Raw genomic sequence first — 20,131 nt, forward strand, 5'->3', positions numbered from 1 at the left:
ATTCAGTGTACAAGGGCTTAGTGATTCATAGGAAATTCTTTCTGTATTTTAAGAGGTGTTAAATGGGTTACTGCCTTTGTAAAAATAGCAGGCAATTGAATTCCATGTGAGTGGGTTAAGTGTTCGTATGTTAATAATCGACCAGACTAATTTCTAGGCATTGGTTCCAAAATGCAACTCTGGAGAAAAGCCAGTTGCCAGTCCTTTTTAAGAACCACCTTCTCTTTTCCTTTCTAGAGTCCTTTGAGTAATTAGACAGTGTGGGATGGTACCGAGTCATTCAGGTTAGGAAGGTGCCAGGTTCCATTCCTGGTCTCCGCTTTGCCGGCCAATCTTACAGGGAAAAAAAAGTGGGATTATATAATGAATAGCATTAAATTTGCACAGTGAGGCTTGGAAAGGGACTTAGTAGTAATAGGCAGATCACTTTGTATCCAGAGTGAAGCAGTTTTAAAAGAACTAATACAGTACTAGGATATATAGTCAGAATAGAGATCAGTAGATGTTTTATGTTAATAATTTGCATTTATGTAGTGCCTTTAATGTAGAAAAATGTCCCAAAGGTGTAATCAGATGAAAATGGAGACTGAGCCAAAGGAAATATTAGGAGTGATGACCAAACATTTGCTCAGAGGTAGGTTTTAAAGAGGGTCTTAAAAGGAGGAGAGGGAGATAGACAGGCAAAGGGATTAGGGAAGGGGAATTGCAAAACATTGGGTCTAGATGGCCCCATGAAGATGCAGCCAACAGTTGTGAGGGAAGGGAAGGGGAGATGCAAAAAAGACCAGAGTCAGAGAGACTGAGTTCTGGGATGGTTATCGAGCTGGAGGGGGTCACAAGGGGAATGATACACACACATTTTAAATCAGTGGTGTTGGGGGATCGGGAGCCAATGTAGATCAGTAAGGACAACGGTGATAGATGAACAGGACCTTGTGCGGGATAGGCTACAGGCAGCAGAGTTTTCATGAGCTGAAGTCCATGGAGGGTGGAGATTGGAAAGGCTTTACAACGCACTATAGAAAATAGTGCAGAAAAGAAGAGTGTGAAGGGAATTTGGTGTGGTGATTGTTTACAACTGAGTGGCTTGCTAGTTTTTCCACTGTAGGAGGTATTAGGAGTCAATTGCATGGTATGGGACTGGAATTGCATCTGGGCCAGTCAAATAGGGGTGTCAGGTTTCCTTCTCTGAAGGACATTAATGAACCAACTGTTCAATTATTTTAGTGCCAGCCCACAAATTACCAAATTTATTGAATTCAATTTCACAACTCGCCATGGTGGGATTTGAACACATGACTCCTGGTTTGCTAGCCCAGACCATTACCACTACAATTACTATGCCATGAGTGATGAAGTTTAGAGAAGCTTAAACATCATAGTTTAGAGAGAAGGTGGTTCAAGAAGGACTTCAGTGAGGTGTGTATGTGGCATAGATAAGGAAAACTCAGATTTTTTCAAATGATGTCAAAAATGTAGGGCCAGAGAACAGGAATGGAAATTGATGAACATTATATTTGGAATATATATTGGGAAAAATGATTTTCAAAATAATAAAGGATTAGACTGTACTGAGCGAGGTAATGGGGCTATTCAAAACACAATTGGATAACATGATGAAAGAATTGATGTATAGTGTGACATTCCAATGGTGCTTACTTATCTACAGTATTTACCATCTTGGGATCTTGATTAGTATGGAAGTCATTACAGTCTACTGTCGTCCTCTGATGGGGAGAATCAATTGGTGAAACTCCAGTGATATCCAAGCTATCAAAGGATGATGGGGAAAATAAGCATTTTATAATCGTTAACAGCTACTAATTCTGTCCTGCAGGAACATAAATCTGATCCATTTGAACTTCCTGGCATGCTAAGTTTCTTTTATGCACCTTGAATTGTAGCATTGCTGAGCTTCATGCTTTCGTGATTTGGTATTCAGATACAGGATTGCTGAGACTCCATCCAAATTTATTCTTTTGAGTAATTATGGTGCTAAATTTCTCTAATTCAAAGAGCAAGCAATATCGGGTGGATGCGGTAAGGATGTTCCCAAGGATGGGTGAAACTAGAACGAGGGGGCATAATCTTAGAAAAAGGGGCTGCTCTTTCAAAACTGAGATGAGGAGAAACTTCTTCACTCAGTGGTGGGTCTGTGGAATTTGCTGCCCCAGGAAGCTGTGGAAGCTACATCATTAAATAAATTTAAAACAGAAATAGACAGTTTCCTAGAAGTAAAGGGAATTAGGGGTTACGGGGAGCGGGCAGGAAATTGGTCATGAATTTAGATTTGAGGTTAGGATCAGATCAGCCATGATCTTATTGAATGGCGGAGCAGGCTCGCGGGGCCGATTGGCCTACTCCTGCTCCTATTTCTTATGTTCTTATGTAACCCAAAATGCTTCACATTCAATGCATTACTGTTTTGTAGACAATGCTGTAGCCAATTTGTGCACAGCAAAATCCAACAAACAGCAATAAGATCAATAACCATTTAAACTGTTTTTAGTGGTATTGGTTGAGGGAGGAATGTTGGCCAGGACACACAGATCTGACATCTTCCATGTCATGAGATCCTTCATGTCTACCTGAACAATCAGGTGGGGCCTTGGATTAGTGTTTCACCTGAAAAGATGCACTCTCAATATTGCACTTAAGTGTTAGCCCAGATTATGTGCTGAATTCCTAGAGTGGATTTGAACCCCTCCCCCCATCAAAACAACAACAACTTGCATTTACACAGTGCCTTTAACGGAGTAAAACGTCCCAGTGCGCTTCACAGGAACGTTGTCGGACAAAGTTTGACACCGGTGACCAAAAGCTTGGTCAAAGAGGTAGGTTTTATGGAGCATCTTGAGGAGGAGAGAGAGGTAGCGAGGTGGAGAGGTTTAAGGAGGGAATCCCAAAGCTTAGGATCTAGACAGCAGAAGGCACGGCAGCCAATAGTAGAGCAAAGGAAATCGGGGTGCACAAGAAGCCAGAATTTGTGGAACGCAGAGTTCTCGGAGGGTTGTAGGACTTGAGGAGGTTAGAGATAGGGAGGGACAAGGCCATGGAGGGATTTGAACACATGGACGAGAATTTTAAATTTGAGGTGTTGCTGGACCGGTAGCCAATGTAGGTCAGTGATCACAGCTTTGACTTGAGCAAAGGTTCTACCAACCGAATCAAGCTGCTACGTCCTTTCATGTTGGAAAATGTTTTGTTAAGTGCATTAGAGCTCTGTGCAGATAAAACAACGGTAAAACAAGTCAATGGGAATCAGAGGGAAAACACTCCAGTGGCTGGAATCATACCTGGCACAAAGGAAGATGGATATGGTTGTTGGAGGCCATTCATCTCAGCCCCAGGACTTCACTGCAACAGTTCCTTGGGGCAGTGTTCTAGGCCCAACGATGTTCAGCTGCTTCCTCAATGACCTTCCATCATAAGGTTAGAAGTAGGGCTCTTTGCAGTTGATTGCACAGTGTTCAGCTCCATTTGCAGTACCTCCGATAAGGAAGTAGTTAATGCCTATGTGCAGCCAAGACCTGGACAACATCCAAGCTTGGGCTGATGTGGAAGGTAACACTCGTGCCACATAGGTGCTAAGCAATGACCATCTCCAACAAGAGAGAGCCTAACCCTCCCCATGACATTCAATGGCATTACCATCACCTAGGCCTCCATCAACATCCTGGTGGGTCACCATTGACCAGAAGCTCAACTGGACCAGCAGCTCAACTGGACCAGCCACATAAATGCTGTGACTAATAGAGCAGGTCAGAGGCTGGGTATTCTGTGGCGAGTTGCTCATCTCCTGACTCCCCAAAGCCCCTCCACCAAGTATAAGACACAAGTCAGGAGTATGATGGAATACTCTCCACTTGCACGAATGGATGCAGCTGCAACGACAGAAGCTCGACACCATCTAGGACAAAGCAGGTCACTGGATTAGCACCTCCTCCTTTTGCCAAAACATCCGCCCACTCGACCACCAGCGTATTGTGGCTGCAATGTGTATTATCTACAGGGTGCACTGCAGCAACTTGCCAAAGTTTCTTCAGTAGTGGCTTTCAAACCTGCAATCTCCATCACTTAGGAGGGCAACAAGTGCATTGGAACACCAACACATCATCCCAGTTTGGACATATATCGCCGTTCCTTCATTGTCACTGGGTCAAAGTCCTAGACTTGTCTCCAACAGCATTGTGGAAGCACCTTCACCACACAGACGACAGTGGTTCAAGAAGGAGGTCCAGCATCACCTTCTCAAGGTCAATATGATGTGCTGCTGAGGAATAGGGCAAGTAGGCTTGCCCTTTGATTCCCCATATGATACAGGTCCAGTCACAGATTATCTCCTCCTTAATGCTAGATTCTGAATGTCCAATGCAAGGGTTACTTTGGGAGTAGGTCACCTATCTGGCTCGACAGCTAATAGACAGACCCAAGCATTTGCGTTCAGTGAGAGAGAGTGGGAGTAACTTATTTAAAAATAAAAACCTGCTTCCTCCAGCTACCTTCTCGATAGCATCACTCCAGTATTACTTGCCTCCTGTGTTATACATTGTAGCACACAAAACACATTTGACCTGTTAATTGTAACTTAATATGTTTTGATAGTGGCTGAAAAAGTAATTAAAGTGGCCACGAGGGTTGTGATGGAGAATGTAATGGAGGTTGTAAACCTGGCGAAATGTGCCAATGGGGCCAAAAGTTGTTCAACTGTATTCATTTTATTGCTGCAAGTTTTTAATTAATTTAAGTTCTACTTAACTAATCTACTTGGATAGGAATTGTAGCAAGTTTGGCATCAAATCCTGAGGAGGGAGCCCAAATATGCTGTCTTTTTTTTAGATAATTGCTCACAGGATTGGCAGTAACCAACATGTCCATGTAATATAAATCAAGAAATCGAAACTGTCATATGTGCCTCGTAAATTATTGTCCAACCCTCCTTCCACTACTTCCATTGGAATCAGAAATTGAGGCAACCTTTAAATTATCTGAGTACATAGGATCAGGAGTAGGCCATTCAGCCATTCAATCCTGTTCCACCATTCAATTAGATTATGACTGATGTGTATCTTAACTCCATTTACCTGCCTTAGTTCTGTAACCTTTAATACCCTTGCCTAACAAATCTATCACTCAGTTTTGAAATTTTCAACTGACCTAGCCTCAACAGCTTTTTGGGGGAAGAGAGTTCTAGATTTTCACTACCCTTTGCATGAAGAAGTGCTTTCTGACATCATCCCTGAATGGCCTTGCTCTAATTTTAAGGTTATGCCCCCTTATTCTGGACTACCTCACCAGAGGAAATAGTTTCTCTTTAGCTACCCTATTAAATACTTTAATCACCTTAAACACTTCAATTAGATCACTCGTTAATCTTCTATATTCAAGGAAATACAAGCCAAGTCAAAGCAACCTGTCCTCATAATTTAAGCCTTTTGGTCCCTGTGTCATTGTGGTGAATCTGTACTGCACCCCCTCCAAGGCTAATATATCCTTCCTGAGCTGTGGTGCCCAGAACTGAATGCTGTACTCCAGATGGGGTCTGACCAGAGCTCTGTACAGCTGTAACATAACTTCCGCCCCTTTGTATTCCAGCCCTCTTGAGATAAAGGCCAACATTCCATTCTCCTTTTGAATTATTTTTTGTACCTATCAACTAGCTTTTAGTGATTTCTGTACTTGGACCCCGAAGTGTCTCTGCTCATCCGTAGCTCCTAGTTTCTCGCCATTTAGAAAATACTCTTATCTATCTTTCTTAGGTCCAAAGTGGGTGACCTCACACTTTCATAGAAACATAGAAAATAGGAGCAGGAGTAGGCCATTTGGCCCTTCGAGCCAGCTTCGCCATTCAGTATGATCATGGCTGATCCTCTATCTCAATACCATATTCCCGCTCTCTCCCCATATCCCTTGATGCCTTCTGTGTCTAGAAATCTATCTAGCTCCAGCTTAAATATATTCAGTGACTTGGCCTCCACAGCCTTTTGTGGTAGAGAATTCCACAGGTTCACCACCCTCTGAGTGAAGAAATTTCTCCTCATCTCAGTCCTAAATGTCCTACCCCGTATCCTGAGACTGTGACCCCTCGTTCTAGACCCCCCCCTCCAAGCCAGGGGAAACATCCTCCCTGCATCTAGTCTGTCTAGCCCTGTCAGAATTTTATACATTTCAATGAGATCTCCTCTCATTCTTCTAAACTCGAGTGAATACAGGCCTAGTCGACCCAATCCCTCCTCATATGACAGTCCTGCCATCCCAGGAATCAGTCTGGTGAACCTTCATTGCACTCCCTCTATGGCAAGTATATCCTTTCTTAGGTAAGGAGACCAAAACTGCACACAATATTTGAGGTGTGGTCTCACCAAGGCCTTGTATAACTGCGTTAAGACATCCTTGATCCTGTACTCACATCCTCTTGCAATGAAGGCCAACATACCATTTGCCTTCCTAACTGCTTGCTGCACTACATGTTTGCTTTCAGTAACTGGTGTACAAGGACACCCAGATCCCTTTGTACGTCAACATTCCCCAATCTATCACCATTTAAATAATACTCTGCCTTTCTGTTTTTCCTTCCGAAGTGGATAACTTCACATATATCCACGTTATACTGCATCAGCCATGTATTTGCCCGCCCACTCACTCAACTTGTCTAAATCACCTTGAAGCCTCTTTGCATCCTCCTCACAACTCACCCTCCCACCTAGTTTTGTGTCATCAGCAAATTTGGAAATATTACATTTGGTTCCCTCATCCAAATCATTGATATATATTGTGAATAGCTGGGGCCTAAGCCCTGATCCCTGCGGTACGCTGCTAGTCACTGCCTGCCACCCTGAAAAAGACCCATTTATTCCTACTCTCTGTTTCCTGTCTGTTAACCAATTTTCAATCCATGCCGGTATATTACCCCCAATCCCATGTGCATTAATTTTGCACACTAACCTCTTATGTGGGACTTTATCAAAGGCCTTCTGAAAATCAAAATAAACCACATCCACTGGTTCTCCCTCATCTATTCTACCAGTTACATCCTCAAAAAAACTCCAGTAGATTTGTCAAACATGTTTTCCCTTTCATAAATCCATGTTGACTTTGTCTAATCCCGTTGCTATTTTCTAAGTGTCCTGTTATGATATCCTTTATAATATACTCTAGATTTTCCCTACTACTGATGTTAGGCTAATCAGTCTGTAGTTCCCTGTTTTCTCTCTTCCTCCTTTTTTAAATAGTGGGGTTACATTTGCCACCCTCCAATCTGCAAGAACTGTTTCATAATCTATAGAATTTTGGAAGATGACAACCTATGCATCCACTATTTCCATGGCTACTTCTTTTAGTACTCTGGGATGCAGATTATCAGGCCCAGGGGATTTATCGGCTTTCAGTCCCATTAATTCCTCCAGCACTTTTTTTTTACTAATACTAATTTCCTTTAATTCCACTATCTCACTAGACCCTTGGTTCCCTAGCATTTCTGGGAAGTTATGTGTTGTCTTCCATGAAGACAGAACCAAAGTATTTGCTTAATTGCTCTGCCATTTCCTTGTTCCCCATTATAAATTCTCCCGTTTCTGACTGTAAGGAGCCTACATTTGTCTTCACTAATCTTTTTCTTTTTACATACTTGTAGAAGCTTTTACAGTCCGCTTTTATGTTCCTTGCAAGTTTACTCTCATACTCTATTTCTCCCCTCTTAATCAAGCTCTTGGTCCTTTTTTGCTGAATTCTAAACTGCTCCCAATCCTCAGGCTTGCTACTTTTTCTGGCAACTTTATATGACTCCTCTTTGGATCTAATACTATTCTTAATTTCTTAGCCATGGTTGGGCTGTTTTTCCATTTGTGTTTTTGCGCCAGAAAGGAATGTATAATTGTTGCAATTCATGCATTTGTTCCTTAAATGTTAGCCATTGCCCATCCACCATCATGCCTTTTAATGAAGCTCCCCAATCTATCGTAGCCAACTCACTCCTCATACCTTTGTAGTTTCCTTTGTTTAGATTTAGGATCTTAGTTTCGGATTGGATTACTTCACTTTCCATCTTAATGAAGAATTCTATCATGTTATGGTCACTCTTCCCTAAAGGACCCCACACAAGATTATTAATTAACCCCTTCTCATTGCACAGTACCCAATCTAGGATAGCCTGTTCCCTAGTTGGCTCTTCAATGTAATGGTCTAAAAAAACCATCTCGTACACACTCCAGGAATTCATCCTCCACAGTATTATTGCTAATTTGGTTTGGCCAGTCTATATGTAGATTAAAGTCACCCATGATTACTGTAGTATTCTTGTTACATGCATCTCTAATTTCCTGTTTGATCCCATCCCCTACATTACTGCTACTGTTTGGAGGCCTATAGACAACTCCCACTAGTGTTTTCTGCCCCTTGGTGCTTCTTAACTCCACCAAGACTGATTCTGCATCTTGATTTTCTGAGCCAGTATTCTTTCTCACTATTGCTCTGATTTCATCCTTTACTAACAATGCTACCCCACTCCTTTTACTTTTTGCTTGTCCTTCTTAAATATCGAATACTCTTGGATATTCAGCTCCCAGCCTTGGTCACCCTGCAGCCATGTCTCTGTAATTGCAATTATATCGTATCTGTTTACATCTATTTGTGCTGTTAATTCGTCTACCTTATTACAAATGCTTTGTGCATTAAGATACAGTACAAAAAATGTTAAAAAGACTAGATTTATCTTTGACATTTTTAGACATCTTAACATTTTTTTGTACTATGGCCCTATTTGTCTTTTACCATTTTTTTGTTACCCGGGCCCTATTTGTTAGTGCACTCTTTTGTTTGTAAGCTCTGTCCCTTCCTGACACAATCTGGTTATCCTTGCCCCAGTCACCTTCCTGCACTGCTTCCTTGTCTTTTCTCTTTAGCATTCTAGATTTCTCTCCACCGTGACCCTCCTCTCCCCTTATTTAGTTTAAAGCCCTATCTACCTCCCTTGTTATTCAATTCGCTAGAACTCTGGCCCCAGCATGGTTCAGGTGTAGTCCGTCCCAACGGAACAGCTCTCTTTCCCCAGTACTGGTCAGTGCCCCACGAATCAAAACCCACTTCTCCCACACCAATCTTAGAGCCACGTATTCATCTCCCTGATCCTATTGACCCGATGCCAATTTGCTCGTGGCTCAGATAATAATCCAGAGATTATTACCTTTGTGGTTCTGCTTTTTAATTTAGTCCCTAGCTGCTCAAACTCTCTCAGCAGAACCTTTTTCTTAGTCCTACATATGTCGTTGGTACCTACGTGTACCATGACAACTGGATCCTCCCCTCTCCCTCCCAGTTCTTCTCCAGCCCGGAGGAGATGTCCTTAACCCTGGCACCGGGTAGGCAACATAGCCTTCGGGACTCATGCTCCTGCTGCAGAGAACAGTATCTATCCCCCTAACTATACTGTCGCCTACTACAACCAGCTTCCTTTTTACTCCCCCACTTGAACGACTTCCTGTACCACGATGCTGTGGTCAGTTTGCTCATCCTCCCCGCAGTCCCCACACTTGTCCACAAAGGTTACAAGAACCTCGAATCTATTGGAGAAGCGCGGGGACTGAGGCTCATGCAATACTACCTCCTGGATCCCCGTACCTGCCTCACTCGCAGTCACTCCCTTCTGCCCCTGACCACGTGTCAATTCTAAAGTATTTAATCTAAGGGGTGTGGCTGCCTCCTGGAGCAAAAGGTCCAGCTTTCTCCCTCCCTGATGTCTTGCAACGGCCACAACTCAGACTTCAGCTCGTCAACTTGGAGCCGAAGTTCCTCGAGCCGCAGACGCTTAACTGTGGATGTAGTCGCCCTGGACAAAAATATCCACAAGCTCCCATATATTGCAGCAGCAACACATCTCCTGTTCTCCCATTTATTTATTTATTTATTTAATTAATTAAGTGTTAATCAAATTATTTACCTCATTTAATTTATTAGATTAATTAAATTCAGTTTAGTTTTTAAAATGTAGTTATGTTAGTTTAAAACTTAGCCCACAATCACTACCAATCCACTTACCTGCCTCACCTGTGATGTCATATTGCAGTTTTCTCTTGTTGCAGGTCTGCTGCTGCTTTTATCCCCGCTCTTGGGCCTCGGTCTGTTGCTGCTCAGGTCCGCCACCGCTCTGCGGAAAAAGTTAGGAAAAGCAAGGCAAAGCAAAAAGGCATCTCCTTCCCCTACTTCACCGAACTCCCACACTTACCAAACTCTCAAGTTTCTCACTCTGTGCCCACTACACTCATTAAACATTAAACTCCATCTGCCACAGTTTTGCCCACTCACTTAGTCTAACAATGTCCTTTTGCAACTTTCTGCTCCCATCTACACTATTTACTGTGCTACCTAACTTAGTGTCGTCAGCAAACTTAGCTATATGGCTCTCTATTACTTCACCCAAGCCATTTATAAATATAATGAAAAGCTGCAGCCCCAGTACAGATCACTGGGGGACACCACTAGTCACATCCTGCCAATTTTAATACATACCAATTACCCCTTCTATAAGAATGGAGAATTTTTTCCCAGCATCCTATAGCATATCTCCTCCCTTTTTCTCAGAACCTCCTCCTCCCCTTGCAGCTGTTGTGGGATGTACCGGTGCGCAGAATATATTGTCCAGATTACTTATCGATCAGCAGCCCTATGTCTTTGTTTTGATTTAATTATGTCCTTGATATGTGAGCATCGTGACACTCATTCGCTGCTCTCACCTGGTTTGCATTAAAAATAGTACTACCACTATACAGCTGGGAATAATAAAGATTCAGTGCCAAGTGATGTTATTGATATGATTCATCTTAGTTGTTCAATTGGCTCATTTGGTAGCTCTCTTGCCTCTGAGTCAAAGAGTTGTGGGTTCAAGATGTACTCCAGGATTTAAACGCATAATCTAGTCTGACAATCCACCGCAGGAATGAGGGAGTTCAGTATTGTCAGAAGTGTCATCCTTTGGATGGGACATTAAGTGAGGCCTGCCTGTCTGCATGTTTGGGTGGATATTAAAGATCCCATGGCATTATCGAAAGAAGAGCAGAGAGGTCTTGTGTCCTGGGCAACATTCCTCTCTCAACCAACAAAACAAAAGATAAATCAGTCATTCATCTTATTGTTGTTTGTGAGATCTTGCTGTATGCAAAATGATGGCTGTGTTTGCCTGTACAAGTCACTGCACTTGAAAAAGACTTTGGTGTACGAGCAACAATTTGAGATGCAATAAGGTCTTACATAAGTCTTAAGGCTGGAGTCATACCTAGCACAAAGGAAGATGGTTGTGGTTAGAGGCCCAGGACATCACTGCAGGAATTCCTCAGGGCAGCGTCCTAGGCCCAACTATCTTCAGCTGCTTCATTAATGATCTTCCCTCCATTATGAGGTCAGAAGTGGGGCTTTTCGCTGATGATTACAGTGTTGAGTTCCATTCGCAATGCCTCAGATAATGAAGCGGTCCATGCCCACGTGCAGCAAGACCTGGACAACATCCAAGCTTATGTTGATAAATGACAAGTAACATTTGCACCACCTCCAACAAGAGAGAATTCAGCCTCCTCAATGGCATCACCATCGCCGATTCCTCTACCATCAATATCCTGGGGGTTGCTATTGACCAGCCACATAAATGCCGATGCTACTAGAGTAGGTCAAAGGCTGGGTATTCTGTGGCGAGTGACGCCCCAAAGGCTCTCCACCACCTACAAGGCACAAGTCAGGTGTGTGATGGAATAAATCTCCGCTTGCCTGGATGGGTGCAGCTGCAACAACATTCAAGAAGCTCGACCACATCCAGGACAAAGCAGTACGCCTGATCAGCCCATCCACCATTTCCAACATCCACTCCCTCCACCACTGGCACACCGTGGCTGCAGTGTGTATTACCTATGGGAAGCACTGTAGTAACTCGCCACGGCTTCTTAGACAGCACCTCCCAAACTCGCGACCTCCATCACCTAGAAGGACAAGCGCAGTAAGTGCATGAGAACGCCATCACCTCTGGGTTCCCCTCCAAGTCACACACCATCCTGACTTGGATCTGTAGCTCTGTTCCTTCATCATTGCAGGTCAAAATCCTGGAACTCCTTACCTAATAGTATTGTGGAAATACTTTCACCACATGACTGCAGTGGCTCAAGAAGAAGGGTCACCACCATTTTCTCAAGGACAACTAGTGATAGGCAATAAATACTGGCCTCGTCAGTGACGCCCTCATCGCAAGAATGAATTTTTAAAAAAATAAAATCTACGTCTTTAAAGCGTTTGGTTTGTGCTTTTCCATTTGTGTACTCCCAGAGGGGGTCAAAAGGAAATTACTGTTGATCTTTGGAAAGTGCAAAAAAATGCAGCACTTCAAGGGTTAAGATATTCTGGAGACCAACATCCATCTTCCCTTTGCAGTCATGTAGAATGGAAGTTTTCAGGTCATCCTTGCACTGCAGTTGCTATTTTTAGAATGCAATTTTCTATCGGTCTGTCTTTTTTCCCCACTGAGTGCTTTGTGTAATACACCAAAGCTTCTCTGCAGTGGCTGAGCTTGCTTTAACTGTTTGAGTACTGAAATCCTGTAATGGCTATCAAAATGTATTTTTTCCTGTCTTATGCAGTATTGTTAGAGATTCAATAAATTGAAATAGTCTCAATTTTTCATATATCCACTCAATAAAATATTCACAATTACAATTGTAGATTTTTGTCCTTCCCAACTTGGGTTGTGTCTGGAGAATACTTTGAACTTTATAACACTAGGGGTGAAGTACTGGTGGCTACAGGTTTGTCACTGTGGTAGTGGTTGGAAGAATTTGAGATGATAAATTATTATCGCACAGGAAGTGTATTGGTGTAACATTTAAGCATGTGGCTTACATGTAATTTTTTTTCGCAATATTGGTGCCAGTGTGCTAAATGAGGCCAGTGATGGTGCTTTGATTCACAGAACTTGTGTTCTGGACAAATTCTAAATGTATGTGTGTGCATGAAAGATCTGCAAATGAGCTGCTTTGTCCTTATTTTGACATTCAATGACGTGTGGGAGTTTTCCCCAGGGTGTTGGAGATTCTGCCTGGAGTCTTCTGCTCTCTGCTTGGTTTCAACTAAGCTGCTGGATTCAGCTTGTTTGTTGTTGTTACCTGAAAAACTTTGAAACCTGGTTTCACTTCAGTGATGGTGTAGGATACTGTTTTGCTGCACAAAATTTGGATTAATGGTGATTAGTTGTCACTTGGTTAATTCTTTGTAGGGGAGGATGTTGCTTGTTCAAATTTGGATCTGATTTATATTTGATTTACATAGCCTGTAAAGAAAAGGTTAATCAGACTCTCCTGAAGCCTCCTAATGTTATACCATTGATTTATCTTTATATTGTAGTAATGTTAACCTTCCCCCTTTGACAGTTAAGCAGGGAAATATAAGTCAATTTAAAGTACCACTGGGCTATTAGGCCATGGCTGACCCTGCAGCAATGGTCAGTTTCAGGATGAAGTAATAAGAGGTTTAATTAAAGATGTGCCATTGAATACTGATTCATAAGTTTCAGAAATCTTTAATCATTTGATAACATGGTAGAAAAACATTTAGTTCTGCAAAGGAAAACCTCTGGACATATATCATTTTTTAATTGGCACAAATGATATGGCTACAAAGACAGACTTATAATTAAAGGTTTAACCTGGTAGAATAGCAATTATATGGAACAAGAGTGAAACTATCGATAAGATAACAAAGTAAGGGAGTTATACTTAATGGAAAAAGAGTTAATTAAGGAAAAGTGAAGTTATTGATAAGGGATAAGTTAATTCAATTCTCCTTGTGTGGAGTTGTACTTTAACTTTTATATAATTATACACTTATACAATCCACACGGCAGACTGGTCAAAAATGAAAAAGACCATGAGATCCAAGGGAAAGTGACTAGTTGGATCCAAAATTGGCAGGAAGCAAAGGGTAATGGTTGACGGGTGTTTTTGCAACTGGAAGGCTGTTTCCAGTGAGGTCCCGCAAGGCTCAATACTAGGTCCCTTGCTTTTTATGGTATATATTAATGATTTGGACTTGAATGTGGGGGTCTTGATCAAGAAGTTTTCAGATGATACAAAAATTGGCCGTGTGGTTGATAGCGAGGAGGAAAGCTGTAGACTGCAGAAGATATCAATGTTCTGGTCAGGTGGGCAGAAAAGTGGCAAATGGAATTCAATCCAGAGAAGTGTGAGGTAATGCATTTGGGGAGGGCAAACAAGGCAAGAGAGTACACAATAAATGGGAGGATACTGAGAGGTGTAGAGGAACAAAGGGACCTTGGAGTGCATGTCCACAGACCCTGAAGGTAGCAGGACAGGTAGATAAGGTGGTTTCCTTTCCGGGATACTTTCCTTTAGCCGAGGCATAGAATATAAGAGCCGGGAGGTTATGCTAGAACTGTATAAAACATTGGTTAGGCCACAGCTTGAGTACTGCATACAGTTCTGATCACTACATTACAGGAAAGATGTGATTGCACTAGAGAGGGTGCAGAGGAGATTTATGAGGATGTTGCCAGGGCTGGAGAATTTTAGCTATGAGAAAAGATTGGATAGGCTGGGCTTGTTTTCTTTGGAACAAAGGAGGCTGAAGGGATCATTTAATTGAGGCATATAAAATTATGACAGGACTAGATAGAGTTGATAGGGAGGACCTATTTCCCTTAGCAAAGGGGTCAGTGACTGGGGGCATAGATTTAAAGTAATTGGTAGAAGGATTAGAGGGGAGCTAAGGAGATTTTTTTTCACCGATGGTGGTGGGGGCCTGGAACTCACTGCCTGAATGGGTGGTAGAGGCAGAAACCCTCAACTCATTTAAAAAGTACTTGGATGTGCACTTGAAGTGCCGTGACCTACAGGGCTACGGACCAAGTGCCGGAAAGTGAGATTAAGCTGGATAGCTCTTTTTCGGTCAGCATGGACTCGATGGGCCGAGTGGCCTCCTTCTGTGCTGTAATTTTCTATGATTCTATGAATTATGTAATGCAGAATTGTATGGATTGTCACAAAGGGAGTAAGAGAAATGTATAAAAACTGGCAGCTTGTAATGAGTAAAGTCCGACTAAGATACTGAACTCAGAACTGTAACATTTGAATCCCAAACCAATCATCATTAGGTGTGGTTGTAAGTACTACCTTTTACATGTATGTTTAAGTACTATTGTATGCACTATATGCTTAATAAACCTATGACACCTGACTTCAATGTTTAAGAGCCTTATTGAAAATCTTACAACCCCTGTCAACATCTTGTCAAGCACCTGTAAAAATACCAATTGAATGAATGTACTTGAATTTATATAACACCTTATCATCATTACTTTAGCATGCCCTAAAACTCTTCACAGCTAATAAATTACTATTCAAACTTACAAAGAGATGGATGAGAAAAGACCATCTGGCCCATCAAATTTGCTGCATCCAGTCAGTAATGCAACCTAGTATATCGTTCACACATCCACTAACCACATTATCTCCTATGAGAGGCCATGTTTTAAGCTGATCTTTGGAAGTGTTCAATCCTGCAGGTAGTCTTTTCTATTCTGGTAGAGTGGGCTAGTGGTAATGGTACTGGACTAGCAACCGAGAGTTCAAATCCCACTATGGCAACTTGTGAAATTGAATTCAATAAATCTGCTAATTTGTGGCCAGGTACCAGGAAAGATGATCATGAAAGCTGCCAAGTTGCTGTGAAAACCCAACTGGTTACTAATGCCCTTCAAGGAAGGGTACATGCCTCCCTTACCTAGTCTGGCCTACATGTGACTCCAGTCCCACACTATGTGGTCGACTCTTAATGCCCTCTGAAGTGGCCTAGCAAGCCACTGAGTTGTAAAACACCCACAATATCCTTAGCCTAGTTCTACAGACAGCAATATAAGCAGTTCTGCGCAGCCTCAAAAATGGTACTCTGATCTTTAGAAATTTTCTAAACATGTAATTTGAGTACTGTCATCTCCCGCTCAACAGTTGCCTGATTTGCCTTGCATTATGAATAAAAGGTATTTATTTCAAACTTTAAAACAGTATAAAAGCAGGCTGCTCGCTAGCCCAACCTATGTGATATTAGTACCACCAAAGCATGATGTTCCAGTATGATTCTGACCATGCCCCTGTAATCCTCCCTTCCATGTAACTCAGTGAATGGAGTGGGGGGTGGGAGATATTCTGAACATCCTGGTCCCAGAAAGGAGATTGGGTCCCAAGCTTGCAGGCACAGTTCTAAGAGTCTCTGTAAAGAAATGACATGTACTCATTGCTAGTTAATTTGCTACAGTTAAGTTACAGCTCAGTTAAATATATACATTTTCTCCTCTTAGGAGAATTTGAGGAAATTGCTTTCTGCAATATTTAAACTTTCAGTCCTTCAAAGTCTATAAAAATACAAAGCACTTTGATTTTCCTAAGTAATGTGGGCTCCTGTTCAGCCCCTGCTCTGGACTAACCAAGAGGCTAAGCTTGTTGGGGTTTCAATATTCATTTCCATAAATGGTTTATGGCAGGGATTTGCTGATCTTAGATGTCTCCTCATTGGGTTGATATTGGTATGTTTTCTTTCAAATAGAGTTGGGGAGTAAAATTTGCCATCTCTTTCCCAAGAGAGAAAATTTGTAGGTTGTTGCCCTTGGCAGCACTTCTGCATTTCCTGATGACCATTTATAGAATAATACTGGGAGAAGCTTCGGAGCAAATTGTTTAGTTAGAGTTAAGAGACAGAGGAGGAGTTGGACCTAAAAAAAATGGAGGAATTGAAACTATAAAAGAAACTGTCCTTTAAAATAACCTCCTTTCTTAATTTCAAAGTTTCCTTGGCTGGCTTGCATTTGGACAGTGCTGAGTGATCGTGTAAACTGAATGGAGGGGGTAGTTTAGTGAAGGAACAGTGTATTTTTGAAAGGTTGATTTCAGGGCCATTGAAGTTTGAGGGTTGCAAAGATAGTGCATTTTCTGTGTAACCGTGAATACTTCAATGGGGTTAGTTTCCTACTTTTCAGTACTAGTGTATAAAGATTCTAGATATCTTAATTTCTATGTAATAAAGAGTCATCAATTTGAAATTGTCACTGAGAGTAGAGAGAGGGGTTAGGAGACGTTTGTTTATGCAGTCAGTTGTTGGAGCATTTCAAACAATGGAAACAGTTTGTTTCTATCTACTCTGTCCCATCCCTAAACACCTCTATCAAATCACACTTTAATCTCTTCTGTTCTAACAAAAACAGCCTTTCTTCATACTTGTATTTCCCCACAGCATGCAACATTCTAGTTTGCACTGTACTCTCTTCAACCAATTCATTTTGAAACCCAAGGTGGCACTAACACCCAAAATCTTAGAATACTGGAAGTGCAGGACCAGGTAGTTCCCATCCTGAATATTATATGGTGACCAAAAAAACATAGAGGTTCGCAGCACAAGACCACCATTTGGCCCATTATATATATACTGACTCTTTGCTAGAGAAATCCAAAATTAATCGCACTGTCCTGCTCTCTCTCTATATCATGTGTCTTCCTCCACCTCAAATATTTATCTAATTTTCCCTTAATAGATGCAATGATCTTTACCTCAACCATTACCTGTGGCAAAGAGTCGGTATATATATAATGGGCCAAATGGTGGTCTTGTGCTGCGAACTTCCATGTTTTTTTGGTCACCATATAATATTCAGGATGGGAACTACCTGGTCCTGCACTTCCAGTATTCTAAGATTTTGGGTGTTAGTGCCACCTTGGGTTTCAAAATGAATTGGTTGAAGAGAGTACAGTGCAAACTAGGATGTTGCATGCTGTGGGGAAATACAAGTATGAAGAAAGACTTGAAAAATTGTGGCTGTTTTTGTTAGAACAGAAGAGATTAAAGTGTTAATTGATAGAGGTGTTTAGGGATGGGACAGAGTAGATAGAAACAAACTGTTTCCATTGTTTGAAATGTCTGCAGCAAGTGGACATGGATATCAGATTAAATACAAGAGATTTAGGACAGAGAGCAGGAGAAACTTTTTTTATACAGATGGTTGTGAGGCTGTGGAATGCACTACAAGTTGTTAGTAATTGAATCAGAGACCATGTCAATATTTAAGAATAGGTTAGATCGTTAGTTAAAGGAAAGGGAATAAAGGGATATGTGAACAAGGCACTCTTGGGCTAAGACCACTGCTCATGTGGAGGATAAACAGCAACATCGATTGGCTGGATAGAATGGCCCATTTTTATGTAATCGACATTCCTGTTGAAATCAAGACTCATGCTATATCGTACTCTAATTTTTTGAAAGGATCTCGAAACTGGAGCTCCTTATCTCTGTCTTTCATTTTACCTATAATCTACAGACTTTTAAAACCGCAGCTTGGTGTCACCTAAGTGGATGCATCTGTTCCTGATTTCTAGTATGTATCTACCACAAATAGTTGGCATCCATTTTGAAAACCATTTTGGGAGCCATTTTATAATCTGCAGAGTGGTGGGAGCAACGTGGCAGAAAACCAAGACTCTAAAGTTACTGTTCTGCATAGAGTTGCAAGCTGCACTAGATTGTCTAATTTGTGTTGAGGCAAAAATATAGGAGGACATAATGAACTCAGTGCAGAGCATAAAGGCATGCATCAACAGATCTAGGGCTGAACTCTATTCCAAAGCAAACTTCTGCAGTGTCACTGCGCATCCACTCTGTAAAACTAATGGAAGTTTTCATCCCTTAACTTTCAGTTGTTCCCTCTGTGGTTTGGAACTATGAGAAACACAAGAGAGTCAGTTTGAGTTTGTAAAGAATGACATTGACTTATTATTGCAGCTCCCTGCTGGAGATACAGCCTGCCCTTGATTTATGAAAGTAGGTCAAGAGTACTGTTGAATACATGCAGTTTGCTGTCTGAAAAAGTTTTCCTTCCAGTTTTTCGTTGCGGTTATCCTTGGTCCTTGAATGAAATGGTTGGAGACCCTGGTGTCTGTATCTCCTCTTCCTGCTGCCACTCCATTGCCAAAGGGTGGGAAAACATCCTGTGCTTCAGGTCTTGATACTTCTGATGATTCTACTTCCACCCACCTCCCCATGGGTTACGACTGATCAGTATAGCTCATTCCACCTTTTCAATGAAAAACTTTGTGATGGGGGACGTTGTGATTGTGAACCTACGACCAACTTCTCCTTAGGATACTATGTTAGTAATACCTCATTCCAGGATTTGGGTATATAATCAAGGCTGACACTTTAATGACATACTGAGATTGTGATGAAAGTGTTTCATATGAGATGCTGAACCATTATTCCACCTTGCCTGGTCCCCATGTACATTGAGCCACAATTCAATGAATCAAATATGACTTGTGTTGACATTTGCAACTAAGCCTGATGAATAGGTTTCAATTGGTATTGAGAGCTGAGATGAGGTGGTGGTGGCACGGATGGTGTCTGAAGCATGTTACGCAAAGGCTAATTGCCACTTCTCTGGTAATACAGCTGAGACTAAGAACTTAATGGAGTAGAAGATTGAACTTGTGTCCCTCTAATAGCATTGCCCCAATTATATTTAATGATCTTGACGGCCTCTGGTTAGGGAGAGGAAAACAAATAAGCCAAGACTAGATCGGATTGGCTGTGATGACTGCACAAACAATCTATTTTTGCACATGAAGAATGACTGCTTGGATAGGGTACCACAGAGCTGCCTTGGGTTTGGAATTATCCCCCATCAAGAATCGGTGCCTTCATTAGAGAATAATAAAGAGAATATCAATGTCACTACACAGAACCTGTAGAACAGGAAGAACATATAAAAGCTGTGTAGTGGTGTGGTCTCCATTGTTCCAAAATGAGTTTTTTTTTCACCTTTGGGTAACATCTATGTCAAGAATGTAGCCAGAAATTTGAAGTTGTGTACACACCAGCCAATCTGTTGTCCCCTCCCTCTGCCACCCTTCCCCAATCCTCCTGGGTAGGGTAAAATGATACTGGGATTCGATATGGTAGATACAGAGAAACCATTGGGTGAATCCAGAACAAGAGGGCACAATCTTAAAATTAGATCTAGGCCATTTAGGATTGAAATCAGGAAGCACTTTTTCACACAAAGGGTAGTTGAAATCTGGAACGCTTCCCCAAAAGGATATGGAGCAGA

At 41.7% G+C, this 20,131-nt stretch overlaps 1 protein-coding gene across 9 annotated transcripts in view; it reads left to right on the top strand.

Annotated features, from left to right (window-relative positions):
* Positions 1–20,131, top strand: part of LOC137312378 (microtubule-associated protein 4-like) — a 365,287-nt gene that overhangs the window by 137,612 nt on the left and 207,544 nt on the right. The gene's annotated exons all lie outside the window — the stretch shown is intronic.

This window comes from Heptranchias perlo, chromosome 3 (genome assembly GCF_035084215.1).
Source record: "Heptranchias perlo isolate sHepPer1 chromosome 3, sHepPer1.hap1, whole genome shotgun sequence".
NCBI classification, from domain to species: domain Eukaryota; kingdom Metazoa; phylum Chordata; class Chondrichthyes; order Hexanchiformes; family Hexanchidae; genus Heptranchias; species Heptranchias perlo.